Genomic DNA, 14,668 nt, shown 5'->3' on the forward strand with positions numbered 1-14,668 from the left:
GGATTACTGCAAAATTTCCTTCCCGAAAAGCAGCCCATCCTCGCAGGCAGCTGGAGCACGGCCCTCACCCTCCTCACAGCAACGTAGCAGAGGACAAGCGAGGATCTCATCCCCAGCTGTCCTGCACCACCATCCGGCTCCTCCACAGCATCTACACCTCCTGCTCCACCACCATCCTACCGACCCAAGGGCTGCTCAGTGCAGGGCACAAATACCTGGCGGTAAGGAGATCCAACCAGGAGCCCAGGGCTAATTCTGAAAGGAGCTGCAAAACGGTTGTGCGATGATTTATTCAAGAGATTCTGCAGTTCACCAACTTTGCTAAGCTTTGGAGATGGGAAAAATGTAACAAGTGAGTCTCTTGCATGAATAAAAAATTACATTTTACATAAATTAAATATATAATTTGATTAAACATGTTTATGCCTTTGCAGTGACATTTAGAATAGGAAGTATTCATTTTCTGTTTTGAAAGGAAAAAACTCTTTCAAATGTAATTTGAAGCTGTCAAACCAATCTTCTTTACAGATCTTTTAAATGTCACATACCTTCGAAAGGGGATGGCAGATTCCTTTTAAATATGCAATTGCAAACAGTCCAAGCAAAATCAAGAATTTATTAAAATATGCTACTGACATTTATACTGATTAAGTATAGCCCTTTCCTCACTCCCTTTCGATAGACTCCCTTACAAAAGATGTGTCACAACAGCTCACATTAACGCCGTCCTCGCTCTAATTCCACCACACACAACCAGCAAAATCCAGCTGCAGGAAAGACCCTGCCTCCTGTTCTGCAGGGGAACTACTATGAACTTTGTTGCTTTACACCAAGTACTGTGCTTTTTGATGATTTCTTACCAACATGCCTGAAATTTATAACCAAAAATATTAACTGCACTTACCTTAAATCAAGTGCAGCACTATACCTAATGGCTTTAAATGGAGGAGTGTATTAATCATAAGCATAAAAAACCTACCGCGACTCCTTTCAGACAACTTCGCATTAGCAACCCGTATGTTTTGTTTTATAATCACAGCATCTATCCCTAGGTTACTTATTATTCGTCCCAATTAGAAAGCATTTTTTTTTCTTTCCCTCTTCTTTTAAGGAACAGAGAAGAGAAATAGTGGAAAAAACTCTCAGCTACTGGTTGATGTTGAAGCGCAGCAACGACGGCATCTCCCATTCTCAGTCACTTCCCACTGACATAGTGGACATTTTAGGGTCGTTTTATTTTTTTAGATGGCAAAGAATTTAATTATTATTTCTCCTCCCCTGTCACTAGGCCAGTGAACTGCATGGGCATAACTCTCATTAGCATTAATGGAAATCCCCACTGTAAATTCTCCCCCGTGAAGCAACATTAAGAGCAAGGCCATCCTGAGCAAGCACACTCAAATTGGAAAATAAAATATACCTCCCATTTCTCGCTACCACCACAGGGAAAATGTAATGAAGTGCAAGAGATTAAGCCACAACTCCTATATCAAATCTTCTTTGTACTCTATAATTACTCAACAGAACGTACACAACGGTTGCTCCTTGATGATGAGAATTTGTTGCACGTTATTGAAAGACTTTATCCTAATGCTCTCAACTTTCTGGTGCATAACACCACAAATTATAGCACAGCCATCGTAACATAAATCACGGTCGCCACCAGCGCTGGCTTACTTAAAGCTTACGCTCTGTATTTAAAAGCAGAGAAGTATTAGTACTGCAGAAGGCATGTCAGCGCCAGGCAACGGGGACACAAAACAGCTCTCAGTGCTGAGCGCACCGCAAAAGGAGTCCAAAGCAAGCTGGCCTGAAAATAGCCAGGATAACAGTCTAGTGCTTTTCTCTGGGAGCTTCCAAAGACCCCCTGGCTGATGCAGTAACCTCGAGGCATGGCTATCCTGCCAAAGGCACTGCAAGCAGCACTCCTCATACCTCTTGGTGCAGCTCGGTCCTGCAGCATCTCCCTGCAGTCGGCAGCACACACGGGGCTCTCACACTACAACACGCTGGAAAGGGTGGTTGGTACTTTACAAGACAACTCCACACGCACTGGAGTGGAGACAAAATCATCTCTCAGTCTGAAGGAACTATAAATACCAGGGCGTAATCTCTCTGCCAACAGCTCCTCTTCGCTTTATGGATCTTCTGTGGGTCGAGCTCTTCCAACGCGTTCTGCTGATACAACGCTGATGATCAGTGTAATAAATGTAGTTTAAATAAAAGCTCTGGAAGCTTAATATAGCTGTAGTCAAGCACATCACTTCTTATGGGTTTCTCAAGGATGCAAAATAAGTCACGGCTGCACCCATCAGAGCTCCTTCTATCGCTCCCCCCTGTTATTATCTTCTGTATGACTCACGTCACTGGAGAAGATGCTGACACCCGCCACACTGCTCTCACCTAGACACATTCAGCACCAAATAGGTCCCTTCCGACCCCTACAATTCTGTGATTCTGTGAAACACACAAAGCCCACCCCAAACAGGCCACTCGGCTTTGGTCACTTCTGTCCTCACTGACTGATGGAACCCAGTCCCGCAGTCTACAGAGCTGAAAAACTCAAAGAGTTAGGCTTTCCTAACATTTAAAATAACTTCAGTCAGTCCCTGGTACCTCCCAAACCTCTCACAGGTTTTGTCTGTGGAAGTGGGTGGTCTGGGCCTCCTCTCCCCTGCTGCCTTTCTGAAGCGAGGCTGGAGGAACTATACACCAAATAATTTTTACACCTTCCAACCCAGAAATTACACTTGCACAGGCTTATGCAAGCGTATCATTACAGAGTCGTTTAGGATGGAAAACACCTGCAGGATCACCAAGTCCAGCCATATCATCAGCCACAACGTCATGAAGTCCAGCCATAAACGTTGCTGTAAGCGTGGCGATGTGCTGGGCTGCTTTCTGGTCCGTAATTTTTTCCAGCCACGGTCAACACCAGCACAGCACTGCTCGGAAAAGGTCCAAAATCCATCTTAAGCGTGTCCAGAAACCAAAGAGAAGGCACATGCTGCCCCCGGCTATGCTGAGGACTTGGAGCTGTGCATGGAGGAGCTGGGTCCTTTGCTCATCCATTTGCGTCATCTCACGTAAGCAGGATCTCAGCTTCCACCTTACAAAACCGTCAACCATGGGATGATCAGAAAGCTTGGGTGGGTTGGGTGGAGGCTGGCTGGCACCACGAGCAAAGCAGGGGGGTCTCCTTGCTGTACCAACTGAGCATCCAGAAGTGCAAGGAAGAGGACCCGGGGTGTGTAGCAGGTGCTCTGTAAGCCTGTTCCGTCCAACTGTGCCAAAATTTGGCATTTTGACAGCTGGGAGTCTGGTCCTTGGCTGCCTGGTCAAACACTCTTACACCCGAGGTCCCCAGGAGGGCCGCAACACAGAAGACTGCTCTCTTCATGACACTTGTGAAAAAACCAGGTACCAATGCTGACAACAAACCTGCCTGCTTATCTCCAATCACAAGCACACTGCTAATTTCACTTCAAGATCATCTGAAGAGCCCAGGGTGTTCAAACACGGATGAGATGAGACCCGAATCAAGGGCCTACAGCTGCGCACAGCGCACTGCTGCTCTCCCACCCCCTTCACACTCCACACCTTTGTACAGCTCTGTATGGGAACAAAGTGAAAAAACATGAGTTCGACCGATGCCAGAGCTGAACGGGGACCAGTAAGAAATGCAGTTTGGGGCCAAGCCACCGCAGTGCTGTTGTGGCTGTGAGGTGAAGCCTTGAAGGCCTCTGACCACCAGCGTGGCCACCACCGTTGTCCCCGACGCGGCCCAACAGCGTGGGCACTGCTCCCACCTCCATGTATCCCACACAACTTCGCCGAGAGCCTGCGAGGGAACACTACAGGAAGGCACGGCAAAAATGGGGTGGTATAAAAGCACAATGCAAGTGCCTGCGTGTCACATCATTAGTGCAAACACACGGGGACCACGCTCCTGGTCCTGAGCGCAGCGTGCCCAGTCCTGGGGATCCGCTTGCTTGGGCCTGGCAAAGCGATCGCTTCCTGCACTCCACAGCGCTCACAAACCTGGTACCCTTTCCTTTTATTCTTCCTGTCTTTATTCTATTTATTTATTTAGCTATCCAACGTGAAAGGCCATAAATCGCGCTGCTACTTAAGTCACAGGGGGAATTCCTTTAAACATAAGGAAAATCTCATAAATAACTTCCTGCAGTCAACAATGCATTCATTTCCTTCTCTGCTTTTAGCCTAATCTCCCAGCTAACAAATCAAATCAAGAACCAAAATGTAATTACTCCATTGTGATAACCATCTCCTTATACTCAGAGCATACCTTTGTTTATTTCTTCTCGAATTAAAATCACCACCGAGGCGTGGGCAGCGGAGGAAGGGCGCGGAGGCACCGATAACGGGGCACGGTGGGCACGGGCTCGCTTCTGCTTGACCAAAGCCCCTTGTCTTGGACAGCAGTCACGCCGGTGGCTGAGGTGGTGGAAAAACCCACGCCACACCCTGCGTAGACTCATTTTATATTAGCAGCATGCATGACACGGTTTTCAGGGCAATGAAGTGCAGGAGATTTAAAAAATATCTGATTGTCACCCCGGGACAACTCCCCCAAACTTGCCAGCAGCGATGAGACTGCAAATACAGTCAGCAATTACCCTTACACTGACGTCAGTGGTTAAGAAACTCTTTGCAAAATGCATGTGTATAGGGCACACAGGGCCAGCAGGTATTTCACCCTCCACCAGATTTGCTGCTGAGGGGAAAAGAGAACTGCAGCCATCCCCGTGCATCTGGTGCCGGGGAGGATGGGCACGGGAAGAGGTGCTTCGGGCACCCATCTGTACACATCTGCCTGACTGGAAGGGGTGCAGAGCATGGATGTGGGTCACTGGGGGCCAGGCAGCATGGCTTGGCTGTGGACAGCCACCGAAATCACAGGCAGGCATCCATTTGTCAGCAAAATGCTGACATTTCGCATTCCCCCGCTGCTGGGAGCTCCTGGGTAGGGCCCTTGTGCAGCAGGAGGAGTGCCCCAGCTTCTCCCTTCACATGGCACACGGCTATCCCAGAAAGAAATTTATTTTTTCACACCTTTTCACCTGTCTGCCCCTCATTTCCAGTCCCAGAAAGAGCTGCAGGACACGCAGCATCATTACACCACCGAGGAGTTACTTGAACGCAGCAGGAAAATTTAAAATTTCAGCTGCATACACATGAAATAAATGTATATTTTATTTGATTTACTGTGATACTTTTCTTCCATCTCTTGAAAGTAATTTTTCTCTAAAGCATAACTGCTTAATTGGCAAGTGTACAAAATATAATTACACTGCATACAAGTTACAATATTGCTTATGGGAATATCGCTGTTGATGCATTCTGCTTTATTTTGTGTTTAATCTCTATTAAGAGATGTGTATGAAACAGCTAGGTACTCTCGAGTTTATAAAGACATTCTTCAGTCACTTCTCCTCCTAACCAAGGAACAAATACAAGGGAAAGACAACAGAAAACTCTTTGGCTACTTCAGTGCCTCGAAATTCCTAACAGCCTGTTGGACACGTGCCGTGCCGAGCCGCCCGCGATCGTGGCATCTCGCCGGTGTCACCATCCAACTCACGCCGGCGTGTTTTAAGTGCCTTAAAGGTTTACTTCATTTGCTTGAGTAATGAGATTAACGCTGTGTTGGTTTGTTTAAGCTAAATCACACCAAGCCAAACGTCTAGATGTCCTTAACTCCCAGCATTAGCCCAAGCGGCGTGACCGTGTGAGCCTGTCTTAAAGCCGGGCCTTCACTTGCACCATCAAGCTCACGATTTGCTCCATCTGAGAGGCCAGGCAGCCTACAGAGACCTCGAGTGAGCACACCTGAAAACCCTGCAGAAGTGCTAGTTGAGTAAGTGCTGAAACATCACGCTCACATCCCTGCTTGAAAATCAGACTGAAGTCTCCCCTCGATAACACACACTTCGTTCTTCACGAGCAATGCTCAGCAGCATGACGCACGGGGAGAAGGGGCACCGCGGGGAGCAGCACAGCACGTACAAAACGTGGGGTAAGCCCCAAATTCTCCCACCCTCGCCTGCAGCGTGTCTCGACAGCAAGAACCGTGCATCCAATTGCTGCTTGCAACCCTTTGCCCCCAGTTTCACTTGCTGCTTCCTTGTGCTCGCTCTCATAAAACTGCCTGCAAACACGTTGTTTGTGCTCAAACCACAGCAGAGCCAACGTACAATTACATGTTAAATCTGGGTTTGACTTGTTTTGATCAGTTGTTTGCATTCTTGTTTGTGCTCTTCTGCTCTGAAGGCTCCCACCAGGGCTGGGGTTGTTTCTGAAGTACCACGGCTGCCCAGAGGCGATTCGGAGTTTGAATAAATTCCGCACAAGCAGATAAAGCACACGACTAAAGTGAGAAACCCTCCTGCATTTTCTTCCTCCACCTAAATTCACCCACACCTGATGCAAGTATCAGCCATAACTGGGGCTGATGTGGCCCCGGCTGGTTTCCCACCTAGTGCTAAGTACCTGGTGGTCTCCTCTCTGCGAGCCATCCTCTTAAAGGGAAATCTACAGTGCTGGTGCCTGGGATCCATAAAACACCTGGGTGCTCTTGTTCAAATGATGGGCTTTTGTGGGTTTCATAGATTTTGCAGTTGGAAGAGACTACTGAGATTTTCCAGCCTGACACACGGCACGGAGACTTACCTAAATTAATCCCTGCTCGATGCACCGCGTGGTAACTTGCTAAATTAATCCCTGCTTGAGCATCATTTACTTCAATAAACAGATATTCCTGAATTTAGCATTTCCAAAGGAGGAGAAACTGCCGGCACCTTCAGCAGACTCTCCCAGCACCAGTCACCTTCAGTGGTAAACCGGGGACCTTAATCCCAGCCCTCCTCTCGCTTCATCCTCCAGCTATTGGATCTTGTTAAAACTCTGCCTGCTAGACCCAAGAGCTCTTTATTATTCAATTTATTTTCCCCATGACAACGCTAATTGCCTTAATCAATTTACCTTCCAACGCTCTCCGTAAGTGAAGCAGATCGAGCTCCTGGACTCCGCTGGAAACTCCCCGCTCGCCCGGCACTCCTGCAGCTCTCCATGGAGCCTCCTTGGTGTCCCTGGCGTGCTGGGGACAGGGACAGGGACATTGCCACCTCCTCCAGCCCGGGAGCCAGCTGGCAGCCCGAGCAAGGAGCACACAAGACCTTTGGCCGTGCTCTCACGCTAGCAGCTCTCGTCCTGCCTCTTCTGCTCCCCACAAGGACACGGTTTCTCCAGACAGCATCCTGGAGGCACGGCCTGTATTGTTTGCTCCTAGATAGAGAAATTTACAGTTGGCCATCTGAGAGCTGCTACCTGCCTGCATCCGAGCAATACAAATTGCTTTTATCAGCAGTCCCTCCTTTTCATTATTTACCGCTCTCCCCATCTTAGTGACATTTCAAGCTTTAGCAACAGTGATTCTGCGCCTTATCACGGGCTGCTCACAAACATGCTAAGCGGCAGAAGGACAAAAACGAATGCTCGGAGAAGCTCCTAGAAATAGACGTTTGGACATGATTTCTGATTTTACAACTGTATTTGGAAGGCTGGCACTCTGCTGGGTTTCAGCCAGTTGCTCCTTTGCACATCACCAGCCGAAGCAATGGTGCTGCACCAAAGACAAATTTGCAGAATTTGGATTGAACAAAATTCACTCGGTTACCTTTATCAATGACGTATGCAAGCTATTTAAATGAAAAAAAAAAAAAAAAAGTTGATTTTAGAGGCTCTGATGTCCCTAAACTTAGGCTGATAGAGATGAAGTGCGTTGCCACTCTTCAGTTCTTCATTAACCGGGTCCCATCCCAACTAATCGGATCATTTGCCCAGGACTTACACCAAGCTGACAGGTTGGCGTTACTCAGCCCATCCTGTTTACCCTTTTATGTACAAATACACCATAAGCATGGCCACAGCCTGCTGGGAATCCTCCACTCGTTCAAGACTCAGTGAAAAATGAGTGCTTCTGCCCTGCCGAGCTCAGGGCCAGCTCCCGAACAGAGGCAAAGGTCTGGATGCAGCATCCCCGTGCACCAGAGGCGTAAGAGGATCTAAACATAACATCTCTCCCCCCAGTAAAAGGCAATATTCTGGTCTTTCCTATTAACTTCACCTAGTAACCTAGTCCCGATATTTTAGAGAAACTGCTCGTCGGTCTCATCGCTCCTGGCAACAGCTTCCCTTTGCTTCCCTTCGTGAGCTTTTGTCCAGAAACAGCCACAGCAACACCACTGGCCACCAGCTCCCTGCTCAGGGCTAAGCATGAGCAGGATCTCATGGGCCAGGCAAGGTGCTCAGTGAAGATGGGCTACCTCCAAGAAGGCACAAATTACAGAAATATACTGACCTTCTGGCTGGGCAAAACTAAAAGTGCACTTTATCTCCCCAAAACTGTCTATGCTGCTTCTTTCTAACGCTCACAACATTTGTTGTCTAGATAGATGGACACAGGCACGTGCTTTCTGCTCTTCGGACACCACGGATGGGAAAAACACACCCAAACATCACAACTCTACTTCCCCGGCAGAGCCAAGGACGCTGCCACGCCGTGATGTGGCTGGGCTCATGGCATGCCACAGCCCTTCTGGCCACTGCCATGGGGCTGGCAGAGACCTGGACCTCACATAGAAATAGTGTTACAGCAATATGACGACATACAAAAAGCTCCTGTTTCCTTCCAGGAACTGAAAATAGGTGGGATAGGTATTTCATCTGAGAAATGCAAAGGGGAAAAGCTGAAGTTAGTGTAGGTACTCTGCTATGAAACTTCTGGATCCCTCAACTCCAGGCTTGAATGTTGCACAAAACCATTTATTGTACGAGAAGAGGCACTAACCTTGACAAATGATAAATATAAAACTCGCACGAGCTTGTGCTGCGGGATCATGAAACTTCAGAGTATGAAAGCTGACAAAAAGTTTTTTTCCATGTATTGAACTGAAATAATTCCATCCTCAACAAACAACAGAGAAGCTCAGGTCTCCCAACTTTTAAGTGTAACTTCTGATATTTAGCCTAATTTTTTAACTTTGCTCAAATTGCCGATTCCTTCCACCAGAACCAGGTTCTCAGCATAAAAATAATAAAAAGGTAGGCACTTTATGACAGCTCTACAGGCACCACTATCATACATACCGGCCCTGTGTGCTTCCAAGGAGGGATTTACAGGGATTTTACAGGGAACCGAGGGATTCCCATCTCCTCCTCCTGCCTCTTTTGGGGCTGATCCCATGCTCCTCAGACACACAGCTCTGCCCTAAAGCCCCTGCGCAGCGTTGGGGCTCCTCAGGCAGCCACTGTGCAGGGCCAGCAGCCAGGACCAGAGGCACAGCCACAAGCCAGCCTCTCCGGGAGCATCCTGATGTCCTGAGCCAACCTCTCCTGCACTGCAGGTGCTCTTTTTCCAGTGCGAACGGGTCTCTCAAAAAATAACAGACAGCACCCATTGCGTACCCGTTATATTTAGCTAGAGAGAATCCGTCTGCATTATTCCTGGTCTCACTAAAGACCTGACTCCTTGTAAACACACGTCCACACGTTCTCCCTCCATGCTGAGCTTCAGGGGTCTGTTTAAGCAATAATTGGAATGCGTCGTCGCAAGGAAATAGCGGCTGGTTGTTTGACAACATTGCCCCAGCTCACCCACACGGCAGCGGCTGTCCTCATGTGAAAAACCACGGCACGTGGGTTCACACCAGTGCCTTAAAAAAAAACCCACAGCCAACATGCCCCATGGTGTGAAGTGGTGTGACGAGGAAGGCAGAAGCACCCTGCACGGGCAGCAACCCCTCGGTGCCTCCGTGGAGCTGGGGAACCAGGGGTGGTGACTGCATCGTGGGGCTGTCTGGAAGGGCTGGAATCAAAAAAAAAAAAACAAAACAAAACGCCTAAAAATTGCTGAAGTTGGCAACCCTGTGCTCCTAACAGGGCCCAGGAAAGCTGATGCTAACAAAGCAGAGTCCTGCCCACAGCTGCTGGAGCTCCGTGCCCCCATCCATCACCCCCACGGCTCCACCAGCACCACTTACACCCCGACCAACAGCATCCCCTACAGAACAAAATGATGCTCTTTTTTTTTTTTTTAATAATCCCAGTTAGAAGTTACAAATAATATAACCCAGGCACTAAGGAATCACTACAGAGAAAAAAAAATAAAAAATCAATTTTTCCAGCAGGTCCACATGAGCCTTCCCAAACACCACTGGTGTTTTCTCCTCGCCAACACCTCTGAAAAATCTTAATCTTTCCTTTTGCAACCTCACCACGCTTCCTAACCATGACGTCCCGCCACGATTACCTTCTCAGAGAGGAGAAACCAAAAATAATTAACAACCAGGCGTTTAATCCTGCGGGAACAGCTCCTGGCTCTCAAGTCGTCAGTGCGCAGGGTGCAAGCAAGGGGCGTGCGCTCGCGAGGCAGCGCCGGTGGCTGTAGAGCTGAGTCAGTAACAACAAATTCTGTGCTCTAGCACCAAAAACTTCTGCTGACGTCACAGCAAACGTTATCTGGGGCCTTCCCAGCACCGTCTGTAGGATGCCGAAGGTCACGGCCCCCTCACCGAGATGGGGCTGGGCCCGAGCAGCAAAGAGGCGCGACAGAAAGCGGCGGCTCAGCAGCCCTGCCCTCCGCAGGGCAAAGCACGGTCACGCCGTTTTTCATCCTTTCACCTAAAACTTATCTTTATTTCATTTACTCTGGCAAAGGAGAAAGAACAAAAACCAGCGACGGGAACAAGGGAGGAGGGATGGGAGCAGGCCGGGAGCCCGTGGGCACGGAGGTGACAAAGTGCATGTGGAAACCGACCCCCACGGCGCCCCTCATCCAGCTCCCGGCTGGAAGAGGAGCCAAATGTCAGCTGCCAAAACCTCTCCGGCCAAGCCCCCGCGCTCCCTGTGAGTGGCAGCAGGGGGGCACCGTGCCCCCGACCACCACTGCTGCCCCCCATCGCTGTGCCCCCCAGATGATGGCAATTCAGGGACCACCAAGGCCCCCGCCACGTCTCCTTGGCCTGCCAGAAACCTGGGAGCTACGAGCACAGCCCTGAGGGGTCACCCAGTGCCCCTCGGCCAAGCGTGTGATTTCAGCACCCTGAGGAGCCACAAACAGGCCCAGAACATGGAGGCGAGGGCCCTGTGCCCTGAAAACCCCAAATCTCCCAGGGAAGGTGCAGTCTCTCTCCGGCTGAGGAGCTCCTCGCTGGCAGCTCTGCTCCACACGTCTCTGACTCACTGCAACCCGAACGCGGAGCAGAGGAAGGAGTACTGGCTAGATCTCATGTGAAGAGTAAATGTGACACCTATCAGATTTTACATGACAGCGTGCAGCAGATTTTAACAAAACACTTGCAAATTGTCGGTAGCGTTGTGTTTCGAGGAGCTTTCCCACTTCTCCTGCTTAAACACGAAGCCCCTTTCCGCTCTCACAGCTGGCAAACAGCGCCCAGAAAACAATCCTGCATTTCCCGTGGCAGCGAACCTCACCTCTTCCAAAACTCCGGGCAAACCCAGAGGCCACTTTCTGCTTTCGCTGCAGCACACCCTCCGCGGCCACGAGCCAGCTGAGCTCAAGGAGTTCAGTCTGGAGCGCAGCCAGCCCGGCCGATAAATGGCCGCGACCGGACAAAGGTTTGGGCGCGCTGCTCCCAGCCTGTCCCTGGGACACCGCACTCAGAGCCCGATGTTTTTCCTGATAGGAAGATAATTAACAGGGGAACCCGGCGACACGGCTCCGTGTTGAGGTGGCAGCGTTAAAGACGTCAGCCTGTGCTCTGCTTTTCACCACGGGGAAACTCCTTCGAATATTCTCCTTTTAGGAAAAGCGCAAAAAGGTGCAGCTTCGCCCCAAAACACGAGGTTAGGAGTGGAAAGGGCTGTTGGGAAGCGGCTTGGCTCCACGGGGCGTCATGGGACGGGGTGGCCGTGCCCAGCCCGGCCTCCCAGCAGACAGATGGGGCTGGATGGACAGACAGGGCCGGACAGACAGACGGCTTTGCCTCGCACCCGGCCATGCGACCACCACGAAGCATCGCCCGCAGCCGGCGTGCCACAAGGCACTGGAGAACACGCTCCGGGTTGCCCAGGTGTCTCGTTCTGAACTTCCAGCGGAACAAAAAACGAAAATTCAAACGCTCCTACAATAACAACCAGCGCTCCTACGTAAGGAATAATTCGCTATGACTTTTAAAGGGGAAGGCTCTTTCGCTGCGAGGGCTGCGGAGCAGAGGGAGCGTGCCCGCAGCCCGGCGGCCAGCCCGCCTGCGTGGATGCTGAAAGCAAAACCCCTGCCCCGCTCCCCGCTAATGACTAACAGGTGTGCTCCGCGAAGGCTTCCAAAAATAAAAGCTCCTTTCTAAAAATACAGCCCAGCATTTACAATGCCAGATTTCCCAGAAAAACACCGACAATGCCTGACGTTTCGCAAACCGCCGCTCTCCGAGCGACTTCAGGCTGCCCCCGCAGCACAAAGTTTTGCGAGGCGAAGGGCACAAATCCTGCTTCCAGATTCGAGCCCCGCGGACAGACCCATTCCCTCGGCCAGCTCCGAAGCCTGCGAACGGACCAGCCTCGTAGCTGCAGATCACAGAGCACATCGCCACAAATAATTTCTTTTCTTTTTTTTTTTTTTTTTTTTTTTTTTTTTACTACAGGATGCGTAATTGAAATGTCTGCGACTCAACAATCACCTTTGAATTCATAAATACCTCATAGTATTCCGAACACACTCTCCTATAATGAGACCGTCTTCAATTTTCCTTGGTAAAGAGACCTTTAAAGAATGCTAAAGCAGGTCGGCGCCCTTATGCACTGATGAAAACAGGAACAAAAGCATTTTGTCACCAGGCATCTCGTCTATCATTATTTCATTCACTCGGCTTAAACAAACTAAAAAGTAGGTGCCTTTTCCTCCTCGATGTCGGCGCTAAGTGGGCTTTGAGCCCCGTCGGTGAGCCACCATCTGTAGGAAAACAACACTTCGCTGCACCTCGCCGTCCCCGGCTGGCGTTTTCCCTGTTTCGGGGACGGTTTTGAAAACACGGGATTAAAATGTCATGCCAGCCCTCGTGCTCCAGCGGGCTGGGGGTGTTTCTGTCCTCTGCTCACGGCCGACTTAATCAAGTGTGAATGATGAAAGTGCTTCAATTAGGGCTCCGGCCGTTCCGGGCGGCCGCTTTGCGGGAGCCCCCCAAAAGCCGCCGGGACCCCGCACCCATGGGTGCCCCCCTGCGCTCCCCATCGGCCCGACCGCTCCGGGACCCCCCCGTAGGGATGGGGGGGGGTCACAAAGGCACCCCCACTCTCCATCTCCCCCCCGTTTCGCAGCTCCCCGGCCCCACGGGGCGCCACGCGTGGGGGTGCGCTGCCCACGGGGGGGGCCCCGCTCGGCGCGTCCCAGCGGGGGCATCACGGAGCGGGGCCGGGCAGGGAGGAGCGAGGCGAGGCGCGGCCCCTGCGCTGCCCATAAAATAAAAATAAATTTTTAAAAAATATATAATAATAATAAAAATTAAAATATTTAAAAAAAAAATAAAATAAGCGATGCCAATGATTGGAACGGAATAAAGAGCTAAAGCGCACACGCCGCGAGGTCGGGTAAAATAATAAAATACCAAACAGCAGAGCGGCGGAGGCTGAGGAAATAAAACCCGAGAGATGACAGGAGGGCAGAATAAAAAGGGAAAGTCGGCCCCGGGCTCCCCCCGCTCCCCGCGCCCAAACTTTGCGGGGCCGCCCGGCCGCGGGGAACAATGCGGGGCCGGCACAACAAAGCCGCCCCCGGCCCCTCGCCGCCCAAATTGCGGGGCCGCCCCCCGCCGGGGTCCGGGGGTGGCGCAGGGCCACCGGGCCGGGGGGCGACGGTGCCGGAGGAAGGGGGACCACGGAGAAAACCTCCGGGACCCCCCCGGGCTCTCCGGGGAGCGCGGAAGGAGATAGAGGGGAGGATGCCCCCCCCCTCTAAAGGGCCGCCCTTACCTGCTGCTGGCCGCCCGGCACGGCTCGGCTCGGCCCGGCCGGCCTCCCCGCACCGCTTCAGCGCCGCATCCCTGCCTGCCACCGCCGGGCTGTGCCTGCCGGAGATCCACCTTCCAGTGCCAGCACAAAAACTTCAGCCTCCCCCCCGCTCCGTGCCGTGCCGCTCCGTGCCGAGCCGAGCCGTGCCCGTGCCGAGCCGCTCCTGCTCCGCCCGCCGCCGCCGCGCCGGGAGCGGACGGGGGCAGCGGAGCCCCGCCGCGGCGCCCAGCAGCAGCGGGGAGGATGCTAATTGCAACTCGGGGGGAGGGTCGGAGGCGCTGTGTGTGTGGTTTTTTTTTTTTTCCTCTTTTTTTTTTTTTTTTCTTCCTTTTTTTTTTTTTTTTGAAGCGAGAAAGTGCCCGGGCGGCGCTGGGCGGAGCGCTCCCCCTCGCCGCGCCGGCTGAGCGCAGCAGAGGTAGGGGCTCTCGCTGCTTTTTTTTTTTTTTTTCTTCTTCTTTTTTTTTTTTCTTTTTTTCTTTTTTTTTTTTTTTTTTTTGGGCAATAGGCGGGGTCTCTCCTCGCAAACCAATGACACAAACCCACATGGACCGGCCTCGCCCCCTATAGATACTCTTCACTACAAATAGGCTCTCCCGGGGGATTAGCGGAGCAGCCAAAGTAC

General features: G+C 51.2%; 1 protein-coding gene across 2 annotated transcripts in view; it reads right to left on the reverse strand.

The window, feature by feature from the left end:
- The window catches only part of CTBP2 (C-terminal binding protein 2), a 114,403-nt gene extending 100,063 nt beyond the window's left edge, over nt 1-14,340 (reverse strand). The window contains exon 1 of one of the 2 annotated variants that reach the window (XM_068689115.1): nt 14,008-14,340. The gene's annotated coding sequence lies outside the window, so the exon portion shown is untranslated. Of the gene's footprint in view, nt 1-7,005; nt 7,132-14,007 lie in introns of those variants that run through there. The other variant, XM_068689116.1, reaches the window with a different exon arrangement.
- Between the last annotated feature and the right edge of the window lie 328 nt (nt 14,341-14,668).

This window comes from Anas acuta, chromosome 7, assembly GCF_963932015.1.
Source record: "Anas acuta chromosome 7, bAnaAcu1.1, whole genome shotgun sequence".
NCBI lineage: Eukaryota > Metazoa > Chordata > Aves > Anseriformes > Anatidae > Anas > Anas acuta.